The sequence below is a fragment of the Neopsephotus bourkii genome, unplaced genomic scaffold (genome assembly GCF_033783945.1).
Source record: "Neopsephotus bourkii isolate Nb327-2 ecotype Australia unplaced genomic scaffold, CSIRO-AGI_Nbou_v1 NB_923, whole genome shotgun sequence".
Lineage (NCBI taxonomy): Eukaryota > Metazoa > Chordata > Aves > Psittaciformes > Psittacidae > Neopsephotus > Neopsephotus bourkii.
The window spans coordinates 3,540,061-3,563,848 of record NW_026901417.1 but is presented as its reverse complement, the minus strand read 5'-3'; the positions used below and the strand labels follow the sequence as shown (position 1 = coordinate 3,563,848).

At 39.9% G+C, this 23,788-nt stretch overlaps 1 protein-coding gene across 13 annotated transcripts in view; it reads left to right on the top strand.

Annotated features, from left to right (window-relative positions):
- Nucleotides 1-23,788, top strand: part of ATP2B2 (ATPase plasma membrane Ca2+ transporting 2) — a 308,443-nt gene that overhangs the window by 96,303 nt on the left and 188,352 nt on the right. The window contains exon 1 of one of the 13 annotated variants that reach the window (XM_061357891.1): nt 3,143-3,293. The exons of 10 other annotated variants lie outside the window; for them this stretch is intronic. The gene's annotated coding sequence lies outside the window, so the exon portion shown is untranslated. Of the gene's footprint in view, nt 1-3,142; nt 3,408-18,812; nt 18,929-23,788 lie in introns of those variants that run through there. 2 more of the 13 variants (XM_061357892.1, XM_061357893.1) reach the window with 2 other exon arrangements.

Sequence of the window (23,788 nt, the reverse complement as noted above, 5' to 3'; positions counted from 1 at the left end):
CCCTTCTGTCAAGCAACAGGACCCTCCCACTGGCTTTCTATCACCTCCATTCTTTAGTCATTTCTTGACATCTTACTCTCTCATTTAACCCCATATATATGCCTTGATACAGTGATTTATCATGTTGTATGACTTACTGTATCTTGTCTTACATAGATTACACAGTTTTCCTACTACCTACTTGGATAAGAAACAATATCCTATTTGTTAACAAGTTTACCTAGGCTAGTAACTTATGTACAGGGAAATGTGTATGTATCTGTCTAACAAAGGTGATTCTTTTAATGTAATGGGAAGACAACATTCAGTTATTCTGGGATTTGTGCAAACTTAGAGAAGTGGCAAAAATGACTTTCCTAAAGTAGTATCTGGGAATGGTCTTGAATGTCCATTTCCTGCCCCCTGAACCAAACTTCTGGCACTTTGTTCTATAATTTTTAAGCATCCCTGCAGGACTTTTTCCTTTTTGGGTTGATCACAGTAGTAACAAAGAAATAAGCATGTAAGTCTATAAATGTAGATAAACCCGTTCCCAAGTTACTCAGGATGGAAAGTATCATAATGGTAAGGTAAATAAGTTAATTAACTTTAGACTCCTCTGCTGAGGTTGAGAGTGCTGATAGTAAACACATAGGGTCTCGAAAACGGGAATTAGTATGAAGAAGTGTTTATGTGTATAAGCGTTGCAGTGCCAGCAGTGTTTGCTTGGAGGTGACATTTCCCTTCTGCCTGCTCCTCTTCCCTCCCCGAGCTCCAGGCACTCATTGTTCGGGTGTACAGACCTGGCTGCATTTGGGGCCTCCTGTGCTTAGTGCACCGTGTACTTTGGCAGGTCGTGGTGCCATTTGGGCTTTGAATAATCGTGAAGTATATTTATGGGTTACTTTCTGTCTGCTTTAAATCAGCTCCATACTATTCTGTACAATGTGTGCAAACCCCTGATAAATCAAAGAGTTACTTTTCAGCAGAACTGGTTGGAAATGGACTGTAAGTTTGGCCGAGGACTGCTGGGGTGAATGGGGCTTCGGGTGGGTGCATGGGGAGGTGGTGCTGAGCAAACTGCTCTGAGTGACAGAGTGTGCTGTGATTTTAGCAATTGGCTTAGACTGTAAGTAGCTGTGAGGCAGGAAAGTATATCTGAGGATACACCTGTATTTTAATACCTGTATTTACTGGTAAACACCAGGAAAAGATGAGTTAAACGTGTTTTAATTCTGACTTGATTTAACATTCTGGATTTGTAAGTGTACAAAGCCCAGCAATTTATTACAGTTTCAATGCTTACTTGCTCAAGTTCTTCTTTGGACATGACATACGAATAAAACTCCATGCCTTTTTTAATAGGCCGAGTCATATCAAATAGATCTTGATCATATTTATAAGTCATTTTACCAACAGCAATTTCTTCTTGGTACTTTATAAATATATTTTATGGATGTTGCACATACTGCTTTCTTGGTAAGGTACGATTTTGTTTTCTTTTTGATCATTTGCATGCCTCAAGTGTACCTTTTTAACATGTCATATAGGGCCACAATTTCTGTAAGATTTTAAAGTGTTTTAATTCTTAGATTTTAACTGTTTTAATAGTTGAGTGAGGCTCTCTCTAGTGGTTTTTACAATCACAAAACAAACAAGAATCCGAGACTGCTCGTTTGTCTCAACTGTGCTGTTACAGGTCTGCTGTACATGTGAAATACTTTAAATTCAGATTGGTCAAGAACCCATCAACTGGTGGAATTTGGTCTTCTAAGGTATAATATCACAATATCACTGTATCACAAATATTTATTGGGTCTGTAGGAGAAAATGGTATGCTTTACAGATTGAAATGCAAATTTGATCCCTTTTTCATAGTGTGACAGTGATAAACAATTTGCACCCTTAAAATATGTTAACTTTTACTGAGAGAATTTGAGGATGGTTTTAAAAAGCAACACTAAAAGCTTCCTTTATTCTGGATTTTTTTTAATTTTTTTTTTTCTAATCACAATTCTGTCTTTTATTAATGGGGTAGAATGTGTATCTGTGGGAAATGACTGGATTTTGACAGTTTGGTGTTTAGTGTTAAAATAGCAGACAGGATTGTTCTGGGGAACTGAACCTCCTGCAGGCTCATGCAGGTGCACCTACTGGTTTGTTGCGAATGTGAGGAGAAACAAGGAAATGATGGATGTTCAGAACAGACATAGAAGCAGTAGGAACATGGTGTATGTGTCTCTATATATACATATATATATATTTAATGTAGTTTACTACTACATGGCTTGCTTATTTTTGTGTGGACATTTAAAAAAATGGACACTATTAAAACCTGTCTTTCTCTTTTCTCTTTTCCTTTATTTCCTCCAAGCTCTAAGTTGAATTTGTTATAGTTCCATTCAGACAGGTTTTACAAAGCAAGAGAGATAGGCTTACACATGGTGTCACAACCTCTGCAGAGAAGCTGAGCAATAGGATCCATGACTTAGTTGCCTCCCCTCTTATAGTTGAGAGGTTAAGAGGGAGGGAGCCTGGGATTCAGTTTCATCTTCTGCTTGATCCCATTTAATCCACTACCTCATATTTTCAGAGATATTTTCATAACTGATAACTTGCATGGTATTTTGGGTTTAGTGTGAAGATTTCCTTTGCCAATAGTCTTACATTTCATATACACCACTTGTGTAAATCTCGCAGGCAGTGGTTGGAACTCTTACTGCCTTCCTGTCTTTACAGTAGCATTTCCGAATAGTGGTTTCTAAAAGTCATGATTTCTGGTTTAAGTGTCTCTAACTTCAGTGGATCTTGTCTGGCTTAGTTTTGCACATGCTTACCATTTGTTTCATGAGTAAAGAACTATCTTTGCCCTGCTCAGTAGCCTCAGGTGTGCACAAAGACCAGGCTTTATTTTCTTGCATAGCCACGGTGCATTAAAAAAAAGAGGCGTACAGGGGCTGACAGGGCAAATGAAGCCACTTTCTTTGCTGCCTTCCTTGCGAGCTACTGAAGAGACAGTTTAAAAGACCTGGCATGGGAAACAGTAGCAACGTCACTTTATTTTTCAGGGTTTGTTAATAAAGGAACAACTACCTCCTCTTGTTCCCTCCTCCGCTGCCCTCGCTGCGTGCTGCGCGTTAGGAGCGCACTGCTGCTCCTGCCTTTCTCCAGGCAGTGTGCGCTCCGTGGGGAGCGAGGCGAGGACAGACAGGAGAGGAGAGACCAGGCTGCAGGGGTGGAGAGAGAGTGCTCCCCTTCCAGGAGAGGTTCCTCTCCTCTAGCTCATGGTCAGACCCCTCTGGAGCTGGTCCTGGGTGAGTACATCACACCGTGTTCACTCCTGCCGTCCTGCTGTAACGGGTAGCTCCTCATCTGCATAATTCATCTCTTGGCTCAGTGACACAATCCCAGCGGCTGGAGAATTTCAGGTACAGGACACTAATGCTAACTTTCTTGCTATGCTTTGCATAGGATAATTTTATGCTGTGTGAACAGTATTTTGTGTTCGGAGGTAGGGTATGCAAGCGGTGTGTATGATGAGTAGCAACTTGAGTTACTTGTAAGTCATAAGGCAGATACGTGGGCTTGTAAGATAGAGAAATGTCCATTATTAGCTTGTACAGCCAGAAGGCAGTTGATAATTGCTTTGAAAACATCCCCTAAGCTTTAATTTTAGAAGGTACAGTGATAGAAATGATTCATTATAATAGAACCATTTATGTAAAAGAAAAACTAAACTTACTGTTTTGTCAGGATTTATTACCAAAGGATGATGATCTACCTGAAATACTAATCAGCTGCTTATACACTCATTAGCAATTGTCACATAGCATACCTCCAAGCTCCTTATCAATGCAATGTTTTGGGATGAATTTAATAGGTAATAGTAAATGTTCAATATTTCCAATACCTGGAAAGAAAAAAAGCAGCTTATTAATGATTTTTATATAATAATGCTTGTACTTTGCAGGGATTTCTGTTTTGAAAGTTTCCATCCTTTCTATTTAAACATAATCTTTTAAAAATGCATCTTGCCTTGTCAGAATTTCACATGCACTGTTGTTAATTCATTTTTTTCCTAGCTGTGAATTTTTATTTGTCTTGAACTTGAGCTGAGACACCAAGAAGCAAAATATCCAAATGTCTATTTTGGAAGTTAGAATTTATTTCTAAACTAACTGAACCTATTAAGTAAAATTAGACTGTATATTTTATTAGAACAGGGAATGCATCACTATTCCTGCTCCTCATTGGAAGGAGGGATAAAGGAAAATAGATGACAAAAATAGTTTTGATAAATACAGCCACAAATGTGCAAGTTGTCATGCTTTACTTAGTCAAATTTTGCTTATCCTTAAATTTTGAACAGATTCACAGTGCAGTTTTAGCTGAAATTCAGATGGTACCAAATATCTGCATAGGGTGATATATTTGGATTTGCAAATGCTTATATGAAATTTATGACTCCTCTGAAAGGAATTAGCTGAAAAGGGATTCTCAAAAAGACTTCTTAAGGATTCAAGTTACATCTGAGATATTGGCAGACATTCTGCCGTTCATCCATTTAGCTGAAAATGTATCTAGGACCAAAGCTTTTTTCCTGTCCTTTGAGAGAGGCAATCCATACTTTTAAATATGTTCATATGTGGGCAAGTCTGTGAAAGTGAATTCTGCCTGAAAATAAAATACCCGGCATTGGTAAAGCGGGGTTATGTAACGAGCATTGCATAATAACTGCATTTAATGGTATTCTAATAGGAGGTTACTTTTATCACTGTTTCTTTAGGAGAAAATGTTGCAGGTATGAGATTAATTACCCTCCTTCTTTAAGGTTATCAGATGTCCTAATTTTCAAGGAGTGTCCTTGCTAACAGGGACAGCCCTGGCATCTTGGAGGCTTTACTGAAAATGGGGCAGATGTTCTAATTTCAGAAAAATCCCATGTCAACCAGATTCATGAGCAAGTCCAGAGCCTCACGTGGACTCTGAGGACACCACATCCGTCTGGGGTGGTACCAGTGCTGGATGCTGCTCATCTTGTGACAAAAAGGTGTGAGATACAGAGCTGCTACACTCCCACTGCCGGGGACAAGCACTAGTACAGATACAAAACCCTTCCTCACCTCAGATGTAACGGAAGTCAATGGTGTTTTCTGTTTAGACATGTGCTCAGTTTTGCCTTTCTGTAACTTCCCTGTAGCTATGAAGCTAATAATTTGTCATGAGAATGGGCCAGCCAAATCAGGTCCATTGTCCCTTTCCGCTTGAATGGAAAGACCAGGCAATGAATACTGGGGTATTAGAAGGAGTTTCCACAGAGGTAGAAGCTAAATTTAAAGGAAGAACAGCTCGCTGCACTCTCTGTTCTCATGCAGTTGTCAAAAGAAAAAGGTGGGTTTAAGAGGCATTCAGATTTGTTTGACTACTTTGTTATCACTGGACTCAAACTGAGGGTATTTTATATGTATTTTAAAATAAGGAAGTTGATGGATTATGTAAGAGGTTACTCAAGTACAACACAGAGAAATCCGTGCTTTCTGGAGGACAGACTGGAACTGAATTTACTCTGTATTTTAAAAGGGTGCTATGAGTTCTCTGGTTGCGTAAATATCCAAAGGTTTCTTCTGCAGAAGGGGTGGCTGTGACTCCTCAGTTCTGCCCATCTAAACCAGGTACACATGTAGGGTCCTGGTTCTATTTCGCTGAAGTTCTCTCTGACTGAGAAAATCCTGTGTAATTATGTATTTTATTTGAATCCAAACTTTCTAGTTTTCCTAGCACAGAGACCCTAATAAATTTGAGAACTTAAACAGGAAACTCTTAAGGTGTTCAACTCCTTCAGTCTCCTCAAAATGTTGGGGAGTGATTGCTCCATGGCATCTAGGCCACTGGGTATCACAGTTGGTTAGGCAGGCAGCCCTCTTGTGCATGTAAATGGCTTAGTAGAGTATTTAAATGCACAGTTGTGTTCAGCATGGTAATGTCATGTGAAAGCTCTTCAGGAAGCAACATGTGTTTTTCATGTGTGACGGTGTGTCAGGACACCTGGGAAAACTTGCCTGCATGGGGTTTGGGGTTATAAATGTATCACAAACACATACATGCTGTTTGTGTTGCACTGGCAGCTGTTCTTTTAAATAAACAGTTCTAGTGGCTGTGGCTTTATTCTGTAACAGTATAAATAACTCCGTGTCAGTTCATCAACACCTGAATGACTTTCAAAGAATGCAGTTTTTTATTTACAACAGCTGACTCTTACCTGGGTAAGTGGCAGTTCTAGTATTTCATTGTTTCCCCTTCTGCTATTTTGCAGTATAAAATGTCAGCATCTGCCATCTCAGTTTCTTTCCTTTGATGGAAAGATTTTGTGTACTCCCACTTATTGTAATTAGAATAATGATGCAAAATTTTCTCAAGGTGAAGAAAACTACTTGGCACCACAAAATAGAACATGAGCAAGCTGTAATTGCCTAGTTTCTTAAGTGGAGGTATGAAACTCCCAAAGAATGATTATAAGTTTTTGTAGGGAAGATGTGCTGTTAGTATCAGGAGACGTCAGTTCTTAACAGTGGCTGATAATTAAGGGCTGAGGTTTCAGCTGAGGTAAGGGAATGATTGGAGTCGATGCGCACCGGTAGAAGTGGCTGTGGAACCATTTGTAAGCTATTTACTGTTGCAAAAAATTGATTTAGAAAGTGTTTGCATTTTCTCTATTAATTCCATAGGGATGTCAATGATAATGCATCATGTGGGCTAAGTCCTACAGTCCTTGCTGCTAATGAGATTTGTACGTGTTGCAAAATCCATGTGCATTGTAACACCAAGTTTGTTTCAGAGTACCTTAGAAAGCTGTTCAGTCATTGTTTAGGAAACTTTAGGCACCTTTAAGTAGCTGAAATCCAATCCTAATTGGATTTGCCTTTAAAAGACTACTGCTCTGAACTTCACTGCCCAATCATTTCATCTGAATATGGACACAGATTTGGTTAGCAGGTTGTAAATTTAAAAAGGCTTAGAGCCTGAATCACCATATCCACAGACAGCTGACTTCTCTGCAACAGATACCTTTTTCATGCTGCCTCTCCTTTTAAAAACTGTCTAGGCAGGCTGGGAATGATGTTCATATTTAGACAACTCAGCCAAACTAGTCTGTTCCTGTCAAGTTCTGGTACCTGAGAAGCAGAAGTGAGGATGTTGGTTTGTAACATGAGATGGAGTGGGAAAGCCGTGCTACAAAGCAGCATCAGTAGGTTTTCTTTCAGCTGAATTCCATGGTGAAGGTCTGTATCGATACTAGCCTTTCTCTGTCATCTCCACTGGGTCATGGTTCTTTGGAAGAGGCTTAAGATCTACTCCTGCTCTCTTTAGACAGTTTGAATGACTCCTTTATTCCCCAGTTTTTCTGCTGGTCCATCTTCCTTGACACATGGTATGACAGCAGTGCTCTGCTGGTGCCAGGGACAGACTCCACTTTCCACATCTCTACAGGTGCTGCAGAGTTGCACAACTCCTTCTGCCCAGCTGCTGAGTATAAGATAAGACTATAAGACATTTAAGAGCTAAATTAACATCCTTTCCCATGCGAAGGGTGCTACCCCTTGTTACCAGTGCTCCAACTGCCTCCCTGTTGCTTTTCCTAGGTGAGTGCTGATCTTACTTTGGTTAAACAAGAGAATGACTTCATGCGCAAGTTCTCTCTTTATAAATATTGTGGCTTCACTGAAGTACTAATTGATTTGGTCCTTTATTTTTCTGCCACTTCACATGATTCCTGCCCACCTTAGTGTGTGTCCAGACCTTTCCCAGCAGCGCTCTTTGGGATAAATTTCAGTCTTGGGAAAGTTGGTTGAGTTACTAATCTCTGAATGCTGCTGATCCCTGAATGCTGCTTTGATTTGCTGTTGTTTGTATTTACCTTTAACAAAGCTTCCTTTTTCAAATTGCATTTGTAAAACAAAGGTAGAGATGATTAATAGTCTCATAGTGCCTTGGACCCTAAAGTTGGTGTTCAGCTTTAGGTATTGCATTCTCGTGTACGCTGTAAAACTTCCAATATAGCAAGAATCAGTATTACTTGGATTATTTGGGGGAATTATGTAACCTGCTAAAGCTAGTGAACAGATATATGTATTTGTTTTCCCCTTAACAATCAAAATTAATTTTTTTAACAAGGGTGGCTTGATAGCAGCAGTGAATGGAGATTTATAAATGTATCGAACTCCTTGACTGATGGGAGTTGAATCCCCTAATTTCAATATTTTGTGGACTGAAGGAAAAGAGTTTTTAAAAGAATTGCTCTTATGTGGATAATCCTATATGTAAGAAATGTAGTTAATCTTTATCTGCAGAATTTGACCTTGAGGTTGAAATGTGGTTCTGAAAATGCACTCTAGGTTTACCTTTCCCATCAAATGGATGTGCTTCATTATACATAAAATGTTTTCTTATTTTCCTCAGTGCCAATTATGAAAACTGATCATTGATTCTGAAAATGAAGTCCTATTCCCAATGATTTTGGCAAATTATATCCACTCTTCATTTACTCTCAGTGGTATTGTGTAAATGGTGGCATTGTATAAGCAATGAAACCAGTTTGGTATGGCAGGTAGACCTTAACTGCGATTTGCATGATGCCTGAGCCAAAATCTGGTCACTAAACTTCTCAGTAACTGTCAACTTCACTCTTTTTAACTTCCTCTCTCTCTTTAAAACTTGTGAAGTTACATCGGAAGTGCTGGGACCAGTCTTGGTCTCCCCAGAACAGGACAAATACAACTGGAGGAAGTCCAGTGAAGGGCCATCAAAGTAGGAAGCACACAGCATGCAAGGAGAGGTGGAGTGAGCTGGGGTTGTTCAGTCTGGAGAAGAGATGACTTAGGGGGTTGCTCTTCAGTTGCCCAGTGGAGGGTTATAAAAGAAGGCAGAGCCAGGCTCGCCTCTTAGGTACACAGCAAAAGGATATGAGGCAATAGACAGAAGTTGCAGTAAGGGAAATTCTGATTAAATATAAAGAACTTGCTCACCAGGAGGATGTTCCAACATGGGAACAGTGGCCCAGATGTGTGGGAATCTCCATCCTTGAGGATATTCAGAGCTCAGCTGGATATGACCCTATTTCACATTTAAAGTTGGCAATGAGTTGGACTAGGTGACCTTCAAAGATCCTTTCCAACCAATATTATCCTATGGTTTTGTTGAGAAACAAAATGGAGGAAAGAAGAAAAAAGATGGGTTTAATTTGAAAGTAGAAACTCACGGAAGTGTGAGCCAGCATTTTTGTGAGTCATGTACAACTCTTGGTCTAATGAGACCTCTGGAGTCAAAGGGTCCTACCAGTCTTAGAACACTGTTCATGCTTTACAGTTGGTGTAGGAGGTTATGCTTTCTGTGTGGCTAACTTGGCTTCCTTTTTGATGTTTTATAGTTTTACATGACAGATGTATGATTTTCTGTTGTTGTCTTCAGTTGATTCCAGCAAGTGGAATTCAGACAGGCAGAAGTGGAAGGTGCTGAAAGAGGAGTGAAAGCAGCACAGGCTTGTCCTGTGTAGGGAATTTGTAAAACATTACAGGTATAGTCTCAAAGTCTTCCCATTTTAAATATTATTATGGAGTTGCTTGCAACAGTGCTAAGTGACCTGCCCCACATTTCTAGATGAGTTTTCCATTTACTGTGTGAAATTATATAAAAGTTAGGGCAATGAGAAAAAAAATGTTGACTTAATCTGGACTGCTTGAGTGCATGTACTTTGTGCTATGCAAAAAGTTTGTCACTTGTTTCTGCAGTATAATTACAGTGCTTCTTAATTAGTGTTTCTGTTGTTAAAGCACCCTTCCTGGAAGTGTCACCTTCCATTGGTGAATTATGCTGCAGTGAGATTAGTGATAGATGCACCACAAAATAGTAAACAAAACATCTGATAATTGTCTTGATAATGGCCTGTATCTGAGGGGGAGCTGTAGAAAAAGAAGACAATGAGCTATGACAAAATTTCCACTCTATTAACTTGAAGGTGGCACTTCTAAAATGCAGGGTGGGCTGATTACGGTTACAGGGATAAAAATGAGTGGGTAACTACTGCTCCTTCCCTTGTTAAAAGGAGAATTGCCAGGGGAATTCTCACTTCCTCCTTCAGAGGCCTCTGTGGGTAGAATGGACAGGCAAAGCAGAGATAGAGGTGCCCAGCCTAGGTCAGAGCAGGGCCAAGCTGCAGGCGGTCCTGCAGCTAGAGCTCTGCCAGTCAGGAGATGTCTGTTCTAATCTCGGGGTGTGAACAATAAACAGGGGGGGGATTAAAGTAAATCCTGGTTTTCAGAGGCAGTTTGCTGGCAGAACAAGATGCTCCTTCAGACAGAAGGCTTCCCAAGACTTTTAGGATATAATTGTTAAAGGGAATTTTAGCTGGGTAAAGCCTGATGTATTTGACCTGCATGAAAGCAGTCACTGGCTTCTCTCCCTGCCAAGTGTCTGTGCCGTGCTGTGTTGGGTTACTCTTTCTCCAACAGTGTTTTTTTAAATGAGTCTTTCAGTACATCTCCTTTCGTTAGCACTGTAGTGTTTGCAGGCATACCTTAGGTAATGATCCTTCCTTCTGCAGAAGCTGAAAAGCCTAAAATATTGCTGTTCCTGTTACATAGGTAATGTGGGTTTTGAAATGTTGACACTTTTCCGAAGGGCTACTTTTGTAGTGTTCCTTTCAATACTGTATTCTGATCATGGATTTGTAGGTACCTAAGTTTCACTGTAGTTCTTAGGCCTAGTGCATAAAGTGAGATGTTCCAGAACAGTACTGGTTAATGCACTGCTAAACAGATGATCTATTGACTAAAAATGTCTTGGAAGGTTGATTCTGGGAGAGAATTTTAAACAAATAGAGTCAGTTCCCTGTAAGACGGAGGCATAGGTCTGAGGCCATTATCCAAAAAGGAAATTTGTTCAATTTAAGTAAGAATCTGGGAATAAACCACAGAAGGTCATGAATATCTCTACTGATCAATGGGAAATAAAAAGATTCTAAAGATAAGTAGAACTAGAATTAGAAATGTGTCTGTATCAGCAGGTCATTTGGTGCATTAGGAGCAGATCAATAGGATCAATAGCTTGAAGCAGTCAGTGTTGGGGCCTCTACATCTGTGCAGGTTTTATGTTGGACTAGATTTTGTCTGAGCCTTTGGGCTGCATGGGCTCACTGCATGTGACAGCTTCCCAAAGACCTGCAGTTGTTTCAGATCTGTGCGTGGCGGATGCTTTTGGTGTGAACATGCAGTGGGGCTTCTGCTTTGCTTCCTCCAAAAGAAATTTAGTTCATGAGCCCCAAAGCTGTTCTGCAAACTGAACTAACATGGAATAAAAAGGGATGGTTGTAGGAGTTGCTTCAGAACTGCAGTGTTGCTCAAAACCAAAATGTGAATGTAGGACGTAGCAATGTCATCTAGCTGTGAAGCCTGTTGTAAAAATACATCATCCTATCCTCTGATGGAGAAGCAGAGGTCCTCCTCTCTGCAAGCAGAATTTATCAAAATGAACTTTATTGGGTTAAATCCATTATTTTTTTTTAAGTTGATGGCAAAGCTTCAACTGAAGTAAATGGAAGTAGAATTAGGCCAACACTGATCACTTAAGGGAGATATAAATCTAGGCTAGAGAAAAGGCAAAGATCAACTCTGTACAGATACAGAAATAGTTTCTGTCTGTTATTCCACTTGTGACTCTGGTGTGCTTCAGTAGGAGTTGGAGGGCTCATTTCTAGGGCAAATGTCACTTAAATCATCATACCAAGTTTTAACACTGAGTTGGTGGTTATCATTTGGGGGGATGTGGCTGTCATGCAGTTCTGGCTGCAGCAGAGCATTTATATCTGGACAGTGCTTTTGGATGTCGTTAGACCTGTGAAATGCTGCAGGTAATGGTAGGATTTGATAAGCCCTTTTCCACCACTATAACTTTACTCTTGGTGTTACTATTCTTCAGACTTCCTTGACAACTTGTGAGTAAGGACAAGTAATTCAAAGTGAAATGCTTTCATATTTTTGTGCTGAGATACTAAATAGCTTACGTGAGACTAGTCAGAAAGACTTCAGCAAGTGTCTACAGCAGCAATATTACTTTTTCCTCTACCATCTGTGATAACAGTGTTTGGATCCCTATAGGAGGAGGCCATCTATACTCTGCATATCTGTTTTTTCCTCTACTGGGAATAGCAATAACAGTACAAAGAAATCTGAATTTTGCTGGTCAGTCCTGTGGTGCTGAAGACTTGAGCTCCTTTTCAATCACTGATTTGCTCCTTATTTGCTTTTCTTCTGTTGTGTTTGGACAGAGTCTTTCTAATCTGTTAGGGAATAGCAGAGAGGCATATGTCACTGGAGTAAAAGAAAATAGGCCATTTAAGAGATTTTCTGTATCTGTGTGCTGGGATTTCATTCTGGTGCCTGAAACGTCTTCTATAATAGAAATATAGCTCTGATTATAATGTGTCGAAAGGAATGACAAATCCACCAGTGGTTCTTATGCAATGAAAATGGCAACTTCGCGTGATTCATGTTTCTTCCTTTCAAACCATGGAGCTTGTCTGAAAAGGAAAAGCTCGTATCTCTTGGTCCTCTGGCTTCTGTGCATCTCTGCTGCGGGTATGTCTTTATACGGATAGAACCCTGGGGATGTTTTAATCATAAGAGAATAAGCGCTTTGCAATTGCAGCGTGGCTTCCTGTCTACTCTGAACTGCATCCTCAATTATATTAATCTGACTGTTGCCTATTTAAGCATTGTGCTACATCTTGAATGACAGTGGGGTAAACAGATTCAGCAAATAAGCTGTTGTTCCTGTGTGCTTGCGAGTGGCAGATCAGGTCAACCAGAGAAGCAGATAAACAGGCACATACACAGATTTTCCTGTGTCATTGCCTTTTGGCTGTGATGTAAGTGAAGAGCAGGAGTACAGAGAGTGCTACAGGAATGTTTTTTAGCCTGTTAAAAGAAGGTGTACAGTGTACGTGGTTTTGGCAGTCATGGGAAGGCATGGGCGAGCTGCAGCTTTGAAAAATGCTAAAATAAGTTTAGATGGTAGATGAACATTTTTACTATTTGCATAATTTCTTGAAGGTCGCTGGAGCTGCTGGTACAGAGATACAGAGATAGTCTGTTCTGCTCATTGAACTCCATGGGTGCAGACTCCCAAGCGCTGAAATGATTTTTGACAATGGGACTGAAGGTGCTTTTTTAAATGGTTGTGCCTGAACTTGCTAAGTTCTGTTCATGCAAAGAATTACAAAAAGAAACATAAACATCAGGTTATTGAGGAACCTATCTGAGGAAGTGGTTTACGTTCATTTTTAAAAGCAGCCAAACAATGGGCACTCAAACAGATGTGAATAAAGCTGTGTATTTAAAGTGCTCACCTCAAATCTTTGCACTGATTTACAGAGGGAGTACCAGGTTTATGTAAGCTGTACCAAGAGGTGGTATCTGGGTAATCCACAACCTGGCTGGCTTGCTCCCTGACATCAGGAGCAGACTGCATATGCATTTTGAGATGACATGTGGGTTTGGTGCATTCAAGTCACAGATGTGGTTTATGTCTTGGTTAGTTTTGCTTAATTTTCTGAGATATAAGTTTTTATTTTTAGGGGTTGTATTCAAACATGCAGAGATTGTTGTTGGCAAATTGACAATTTCCTTTCTTTATTCTCAGGGCTGGGGGGGGAGTGCTATCCCTGTATGATTGCTGATTAAAAAACAGATTCAGAGATTGCTCAAAATTGTTAGAAGTAAGGTGGCTTTAATTCCCTGATGTGTGAAATCTTGCAGATGGGTCCACAGAACATAACTATGAAAAACAAATCTGTTGTCAGGAGGTGTGAATTTGCTTCTCTTGGCAATATATAGGAGCTGATTAGTATGAAAACCTTGGGAACAGCTGGATTACATTTTTTGTTTACTTGCAGATTTCAGGTATTAAGTCAGTGCAAGGGGATGAGTCAAGCAGTGCTCTAAGATTAATCATGGAAATCCCAGTGTTTACGACATGGTTGTGTTCAACTAGTACACCTGGTACACAACCTGATAGTATCACTGATTCTTGCTGTGTTTAGACATGGATCTCTGCAGAACTTGTGACAAAATGCAGGTAATTCCTTGTTACCCCTTCTGCCTGTAGAGGCAGGGATTTAATTTTGTTGATTCATTTGTAGATGTACCTACATCTCTAATAATGGAATCCTTTGCTTGGGCCTGGTGACCGATGGAGCAACGTGGGTTTATAGTGAATCTGTGACTAATCATTCATGGTGAGGGAATTTCAGAAGTTCAGTTGTGACATGAAGAATTCAGAGATTTAGCAAAGCCCTTTTGGTTTAGAAGTGTGCAGCAAAATATCACAGTACCCCACTGATGTTTCTGTAGCAGCGTTTGTACCTAAAAGAATTGAGAACCCAACAAATCAATAAAGCAATACAATGTACTAGATGTAGCTTCAGAAATGGGAGTTGTCAATCTGTCTCAGCATTTTGAGGGGTATTTCTTCCAAATGTCTCAAGATACTTCTTCCAAAAATTCCCTTTTAGACATTTTTTGATACTCTGATAGGAAATGAATGCAAGGCTTACTTAAAGTTCATTTTCAAATAATCACTTCATAGTCAAAGGCCAGAACATTCTGTGTTGCATCACTTTCTGAGAGGTATAATCAACAGGGGACCTTTACTTTTCTTCCCCAGAAACTTTATTTAGATGAACAAAAATTTATATGAAAAAATATACTAAATTCCGTAAGATCTCAGTTATCCCCAAGTGTGTTCTACTTACAAGAACAGTCATTGGGTTTATGCTTTTAATTTTCAGATCTGCTTGGAATCAGAAGTTAAAGCTGTCTTTTCTGGTGAATGCATAATTAACAGCACTTAAACCAATTGAAACAGAATGTTTCAATCTCAGAATGTTAATGGTGTATGTTGTTGATTTGGTGGAAGTCATTACACACACTTGTAACCATTCCCAACACCACCACATGCAGTTTTGGTCTCTTCAAAAGCAGGAAGTTTGCTGAAGTCTTCAGAACTTGGAGTGTTTCACAAAGCACTAGTGCTTGTTGTCTTCTAATGTAGAAGAACCTGAGGAGCATAGGAAGTTAGGGTTTGGTCCCCTGTTCATTTTATTTCATTTGAGATCTGAGCAGAAGTCTCCCATCTACCTAGGGAGAATTCTAATAGTCTGTAGAACTATGTTCACGCTTTCTTCTGCTGACCATTAAGTATGTGGTGGTTTGGATTTTTTTTCCTACAAAGTGGAACAGTTTCATCTTGAGAGACTAAAATCACAGCGTTCTGGTCTGTACAGTCACGTATAAATCTTGGCTGGCAAATAAAAGTGGTGCAGTTAGATATTTTCACCCCACCGCTGGTGGCCTGAGGGCAGTGATGGCTGAAAGGGGCAGCAGGTAGTGTGGAGAGCCCCGCTTTGAGCAGCATCCTAGGCTTATCCTAAGCTAAAATTGCTGGATAATTGCGGACAAATGGTGCAGTTTGATTGAGTGACATAAACCTAAGATGCTTATCTAACAGCTAGGTAATACTGAAAAAGGCAGTGCTTTGTGGAGCTGTGGAAAGAGGCTTTTGCTGCTCCATTTGTTCCATGCTGCCACTTTTATGAGCATGGCATAAGGGTACATGGGAAGTTAACCTACAAGGAGTTATTTTCTTACTTTACCTCCCCAAGTAGACTCACTGTTTGTCTTGCAGAATATGTATATGGTCACAAATTATATATTCTGATAGCAGCATAGTTATCCAGCAGCCAGTATTAATTTACAATAGAAAAATGTACATTTATTCATGAATAAGTAGTGCTCATGTTCCAAAATGGAAGATTTCACTGAGAATGCTCGCTGTCAGCCTCTTAAAAAATACCTATTCAGCCCAATTGCCTCTGCTCATCCCCATCCCCATGGTTCAGAGCTGAGGAGGGAGTTGTTCCCAAAACAGACAATTTGCTGGAAATAGATTTTTCGATCAACACATTTGATTACAAGGAGAAATCAAACCAGTGCACTTTGTGCAACACAGGTCTATGTTCTCTGTGAGAGACATGGTTAAAATCAGCAAACGGTTATGCTCTGTAGCAGCTGAGCCATCCAGATGGTCTCAGTTTATCCCTCATTAAAACACATTTCAGTGTTCCAGTCGTTAGATAAAGATAGGCCTGAAGAGCTGTGTCAAGGCCCATATCCTAAAAGAGAGGTCACAAGCATTCAATGAGAGAAAATACCTCTCGAAGCAGCACAGGACCTGGCCTGTGCACTGGTTTCACAGCATGGGAAGCTGGGTCGGAGGGATGCATGGAGCAGCACACCTGTGGGTCCTTCCAGCGCTGCCATGTACCATGGGCTCTGCCCTCTCTCATGTTTGTGCAGGCTGAAGTTACTGATTTCTGTCTTTTCTGGAGATATTAGAGCTCTTCGATTTTGATGACAGCCTTGGACTTGGTATTATTGATTCCATTTCTTGCAAGTAAAGGCAGCACTGCAGTGTGATGGTGAAAGCAAGTGCCGCAGCATGTGGTGATGATCCATCCTAGATCGTATGCCCTGTGGATGAGCTTGTCTGTCCCTTCTTCTGCTGTTACTTGAAGGAGGCAACAGAAGAAAAGCAGCTGGAACAATCCAATCCACGTGTCAGATGGCCCAAAGAGTACTAGGATACTCATCTCTAACTTTCCATCTTCCCTCATTTGCAGGGGAATTAATGTGGACCCAATTGTGCTGAAATTTGAGTATCTGGTGATGGGCTTTGCTCTGCAGGAGCCTATGTATCCTTCAGCTATGTCATTCATCAATCTATTATCTAGTGATGACCAACAAGAGAATTACTAAGAATGATTCCAAGCCTAGGTGGAAATTCTTGAAGTATTTATTTCATGTATTTGGATAACTCCCTATTACTGCTCTTGGAGCCATGATAAATGCTTGTATGGAGTTACAGTTAAGATACTTTTAGAGAAAATTCCTTTTTCTTACTTGTCCTCTTACTTTTTCCCCATACATGCAGATAGCTAATGTAGTTTAAGAGATGCAGAGTGGGAAGATTAATCTCTCTTCCCCCTTGCAGCTCCTAAAGAAAGTTACAGTTTTGAAAGAGAACATTTTATTTTTAAGTTGCTATTAATAGAAAAGAAAATTAAAAGCTCATCATGGTTAGAATGAGATCCCGATTGAACTTGGCAAGGAAGAAGATATTTAATAAAAGTATCAGGCATGATGGTGGCTTTAAAATAAACCTGTGTGTTAATAGCTAAATTGTGAGATGATAATCTGTTGGTCTATTTAAAACAGTGTTTGTAGGAGGAGTTTTAGGATGGCCCCATAATGTGGTGGTGTTAGTATGGCCCATCCTACTGTTTTTATTTTTTGGCTAATTGTATGATTTTAAGGTTGGGCAGCAACATATACTACATAGCTGTGATCACTTTTTATCCATCAACTGATGTCTGCTGCTGTTTTATCAATGTATTTTTCTAAGCCACCAGCTAGGATAATGTGCTTGAGGGAAAATTATACCCTACATCAGTGGTTTTGTTACAGCATGTTGTACATTATTGGTAATTTGAATGCACCCAGATAAAAATAGAAAGGTTAAATAGTTTTCCAAATGTTGCTGTTGTGAAGCAGAAGAGTAGTGTCTATACTGTATACATTTTTGAGGGAAGAATGATTCCCCCTCCACCCTTTTAAAACAGCTTGCTAAATCAAATAGCTTTCCTTAGAGATGAATGTGAAGAATGGTTCGCTTTTGAAATGCCTCTCCCCACATTCTTTTTATTCTTTCTAAGGAATTTTAGGGACAGCTCTGGCATACCCCTGCATGTCCAGGGGTGGCCAGGTGATGTGGTGCTGCACCACTCGGGAGGAGCTGAGATCAAGCAGTGCCAGTCACCCCCTGCAGCCCGCTCCCTGCTCTGTCAGCTCTAGCGCAGGGCGTTAGTTTGCTCCCTTATTTTATTCCCAGTGGTGTTAAACCTTTGTCATCTTGCTCAGGTGTTTTCAGTAGAAAGGAGCAACGTCAGTTCTCTGGTTGAGGTATTTATACGGTGTGTCCCTATGGTTTCTGTAAAGCTGCAGTTTGTAATTTCTTTTCCAAAACAACTTCTTGGTTCTCTGTATGTGAGAATAATCCGTGCAGGCAGTGTTTGGCAAAAGTCTGGTATTTTGATTGATTTGACTGATACATATATACTTTTAATCCTTTGTGAATGTCCTATTTAAAATCACTGCAGGCCATCACTGTATGTCTTTCAGCTAATGCCCACTGAGATTTAAAACCTCCTTTTTGGCTGCTCTCTTTCTTAAGAGTGACTTTGGATGACAGCTTCTATTGTACAACTGAGTCCTGCAGGGAATTTTCTTTTTCTTTCTCTCTCATCTCTCTCCCATCCTTTTACATGGATTTATGTGGTGCTGACTTACCTCTCTGGTAGCTCTGCTTCTATTTCAGTGTGGTGAAGATGTTCATAGCTAGAAATCACTGTGGGGAAGACATGTTTGATTTTTTTCTTTTTATAGATTAAAAATTTCATGGTAGATGTTAGATTCTATCTTCCATGAATGCTGCCCACCCGTCTCCCCCAGTTAAATAGAATAAGAATCACATGTGGTTTTTGTGGCAGGTGATAGCAATAAGCTACCTAATGACTGGCCATACAAGTTGGGAGAGGTGTAGGTGGCTTTCCCTTTGTGTGGGAGCTATATGGAGTGGCTGTTTGTTCTCTTCTAGCTCAGTTGGTTGTGTTCGTGAAAACCTCTAAGGTAAATCTAACCAAAGTATAGTTTCAGTTGCAGGGTATTATTGTAACTTCGTGTTACCCGCAGAATCTGCGCATGCTTGTGGCTGAGGGTGTTTGCGTTTAAAGCTGGAATGGAAAGCTCTCAAGGTTTGGATCTATGGTTAGTAGCTAAGATAGGTAATTTCAAGTTTTAAAAGACAAATTCTGTAAAGCTGGGCCTTTAGATACAACTCCAAAAGAATTTTATGCAGCCTTTTTTTTTTTTTTTTGGAGCACAATGCAATTATGTGTTTATGGAAAGGTGTGTTTTGTCTTCTACCATATAACTTGTTTTCCCCAAGGTGCAGCAGAGCTGAAGGATTTTTCTGCCTGTGTTTGAGTACTTATGCACAGAGTTCAGTAGCATACAGGAGATTTAAACAGATGTGAAGTTTTATAGGAACTTAAATCTAATATGTGTGCTGGGGGTCTTAAAATACTGATAACTTCATTTTTCAGTAATCCAAAATCTCTTAAAGCTTGATTTTTAGATTTGTTATATTTTCACATTGTGCTGCTTTTGAATTCTGAGGCATATATGAATATGTTTAGGTATGCTGTGAAACGTATGGTCACGCAGCAGGGTAGGCTTTGTTTTTATATGTTTAGTTAACTGATCTCAGGAGGTAGGTAAGGCAGCTATGTGTTTTAATTTGACATAATTCCTGATGAGATTTAGAGGTGTGAGCAAAACAGAAGAAAGAATGCAACGGTATTGTCAGCACTGTAATAGGGATTGCTTTGTATTTTCTTACCCATTACTGTACAAAATAGAGAGGTACTGTGTGTCTGTGGGGAATGATCAGGTAAGTCAAAGGGAGGGGAAAAGCTGTTAATAGAAAAGAAGATAAAGATGAGGCTGTGCGCAGTCTGGAGCAGCCATTTTCTCCTCTGCAGAGGAGTGTCGATTCAGTTTGGGGTGCTTCGCTACTGAAAGATGAATGGCAACTGGGTGGCATGCAGGGCAGGCTTCTGATGCCATGGAGATGGTCTAGAGATGGGTCTGACTCTGCAGGGCAGCCATACAGTGAGGAATACAGGATGTACTGTTTGTTAGTGTGTGTGAGGAGCAGACCCAGGGAAGGCATGGGTTGTTTCACTGCTGATGGGTGATGCAACTAGATAGGAAGCAGGATAAGAACAATCTGAGCTTAAAAGAAAGCTTTTAGAACTTGTGTGGCTTTTACAGATGTACATTGTCCTGCTGGGAAGCACAGTGTCAGCTCGTGTGATGTGTTGTGGGAGTAGACCACTTGGTCTGTCTGTCACAGGCACCTGCTGGACTCGCATCTCCTGTTCAGTGTGATGTGTTGGCTCTTTGCTTAAAAATCCTGCCTGGCAAAACTAAAACATTCCATGTGGCTGATATGCTGGTGCTGCATATAACCCTTTTGTGGTTCTAGCCCCAGAAATGAAGATGGTCTCTTGCTTTGAAATACGTGGGCAAAACCACCACCGAAATCTGTCACTGATGGTTCTTACAGCACCAACTGCAGTTGTTAATTATAATTTGGTCTCTCTGCTCTCATTTTAGTGGACTGCATATAAATTTTTTTGAACAAATAGCATGCAGTTTTCTTTTACAGCCATTATGGGAGTAGTGTGCATAAGAAATGTGCATGTTCCAATGCCACCTGTATATATCTGTAGTCACTCATTAAGGAACAATATATTGTGCTTTTTCAACAATCAGATGATGTTTCTTTCGTATTCTGTGTTCTTACTGTTTCATTATTCTGCTTAGAGTCCTCTTGCATGGAACTGGGGTTTTCTTAATCTCTTTAACCACCAATGGTGCTGCACTAAAAGCTTCAGTATTACTTTCATGGCTTTAAATCATAATAGCATAATACCATGCCTCTTCTTGAGAACCCTCCGACAAATATAAGGAGGAGTAACTGCAAAAATTGATTTCTCTGCTTTCAGTTTTAAAGCCATTTGTAGGTAAAAGACATTATTGCATGTATAAGGCTGAAAGCAACCTGGTCTAGTGGGAGGTATCTCTGCCTCCATGGCAGGGGATTTGGAACTGGATGACCTGAATGACCTTTCCAACCCAAGCTGTTCTGTGATTCTATGAAATAGATCATTTTTAACTAAATATAGCAATCTGATTCCATTTTGGTATGGCTGTGCTGTGACTCTCCTGTCTTTCAGTTTGCAGTCTGTTAATATGCTCTGAGGGTTTTTTTTCTTCTTTTGAAGATGGACTTGTCTATTGGAAGGTAACCAGTCCTTTTCACTGCTGGTGGCTGGTTGACTTATATGGTAGCTGCTGAGAGAAGAACAGGGAGAACAGCATAGCAAGTCCAGGGCTGTTTTTGTTTGGTTTAATCTTTTCCCTGAATGGTTTCCCTTGGGTTGCTGTGTAGAATTTTGAATTTCTTTCTTGGGGATCTGAGTGTCAACGGTTGATCATACTACAGTATCTTAGAAATCGATGTTAAAATATGAAAGGTCTTTTCCATGAAAAATATGTGGATTTAATCTTGCCTATAAATTGAATTTTATTCTGGTTTCATCCTTGCCATTTGAGCTGATGTAAGGAGATACAGGTTGACCAAGCAAGAGTTGGTTTCGGCCTTTAACCCTCAATGTTCAGAACAAGACACACCACAATTCATTTTGCTGCATCTGATCAGTTATGGATTTCCTTGGTCTTTATTATCTATGCCGTAGATCCATACTTACATAATCCAGGATACTTGTCAACTTTTACTACAAATGAATCCATCAAATTTGTATTCCGCATTAATGAGTGCTCTTCCATTGTGCTTCCTCAGAAGTATAGATGTGCTGCTCTTGCTTCCATCTAAACAGGAAGAGGCCTACATTTATCTCCAGCTTATTTAAAAAATACAATTCTGGCCTCATTTAAGTATTTGAGACTACTTTTATGACAAAATTTGGGCCAGTACTGGAAATGTTTCCGCTATCACTCAAGAACTCTCTAAACAATTAGCAAGGAACTTTCCCATGTTGGTTTTCTGGCATTTACAGGCCAAAGGAAGATTGTGAGTAGAAACTGTAGCTTAGAGATTAAAAGGCTGTTAGATGGTTCAAACACAGATAATATTTTTAAGATAAAAAGTTTCTGTCAAATACTGTTCAAACATCTGAGAAGGGGGGATAAAATGAGGTTAAGATATATGTGTACTTACCAGGAGCAATGGCAGCTTCTACCACAGTATTAAAACTTTGAATTAGTCTTAAGGTATGAAGATTATAGAGGCCAGTTACTGTTGTTGTAATGAAATTATTAATAACGGACCAAATTGAGTGTCCCTTATGAACACTGATTGAAAAAAAGCCCCCCGATTTTTGGTAGTGTGGGGTAGAGTAGAACTCTTGGATGTATTTAATCCGTGTCTGTCAATCTGAAGATGCTATTTGTAAGGCGCTAGAGAACCTCTTTCTTTTAAGATGCTTTGGAGAATTTACTGATTAAAATGAGATATAATCAGATACCAGGCAGATCTAAGCACAGACTTGTCAAAATTCCTTGACGTTATGTGCTTGAAGCCGATACCTTCTTAATGGTAAAGGTCACATTGTAATTCAGATTCTAGATTTAAGATATCTGGTAATGTGTAAGTGCATGAATGAAGGACAAATGTACAACGAGCTCATACATGATCAGTAGATCTCTCTACTACACCACAGATGGATAATGCATCTTTTGTGTGTTTATGCTAGAGAAAGGATGCCCCTGCCCCAAGCTTGGTAACTGGTTCCATGATCTGTGCTGGATCCCAGGTCTGTTCTGGGATATGTTCCTTAGTTCTTAGAGCATTTAACCTAGATTGTTTTCTGTGTCAACTTTAATGATAGCTGACTATCTGAATTCTGAATATCCTTAGCTTTTTTTCCAACTATGTTTTCAATTAAATCAATAATGAAGTTTGGAATTATGCCTTCCTTGGAACAACTGTGCTGTGTTAGTCTTTGTATAAAATGAATGCAGATATACATGAAAACATGAATTTTCTAAAGCTTACAAAGGTGTAGAATGGGTCCCTGTTCAGTGCCAGAAGCGCAACCCTGAAGAGCAGGAATGTGTGTAGGGAGGTGGTGAATAAAAGAAATCCAGTAGCTACTTTAGTGTGGAATTAAGAGTCCTGAGAAGATAAATAGGTAATGAAAAACAACCTTTCATTTTATCACTGAGAGCAAAGCAGAACAAATTCGTTTTAGTGTTATCACGAAATGAAAGAGGGTTCTTAACACTTGAGGCTAGTACAGAGTTTACTAGAAAACTCTGCGCAGGAGGTGGCTTTGCAGTGAGCAGGGCTCTGTGCCCCTTGAGGCTGGTGAGCTGGGCACCTCTGCAGCAGCACCTGAAGTCACCAGGGGTTGGGGGTGTTGCACAGCAAAGCCAAGAATATTCTGTAACTCAGACAAGAGCTCAGTGATAAGCAATAATAAATGTGATTTGGTTTCTTATTGCAGTCTATCTCCTAACAGCATTCATAAAGAGTGAAATCCTGGCGTCAGAGGAGGAAGGATTTCATGTGCAGGACCTGATCCAATCCCCCAGAAGTCATTTCATTGACTTTAATGGGACTGAATTGATTCCTTTAATAGTTTCGTTCCTGTTGGTAGTTCACGTGGCTTTGCTGTAAACATTTACATGAACAGTGGTGGAAAGCAGACTTGGTATCGAGTTGTAGGCTGAATAACTGTACACTGTAGCAGGGCACGGGAGGAAGTTGTACTTAACAATTGCGATATGAAGTTTCTTTCAGTGTACTGGTAAAAAAGAAACAAGGATAAAAATTGCAGCAGATTTGTGAGCTTGATTCTTTTTGGTAGAAGCCCCAGGTAAATGGGCTTGTTGTATAACTGCAATGAATGACATTTTGTGCCCCTTTAATAAATACTTGTTTTGTGACAGTGCCTTTTTTTTTTTGCTTCAAATAGTCAACAGTATTTTACAGGAGGCATGGGATCATTATCTATCCTACCTGATAGCAAAACTGCTACCAGAAGTCCAAGCTG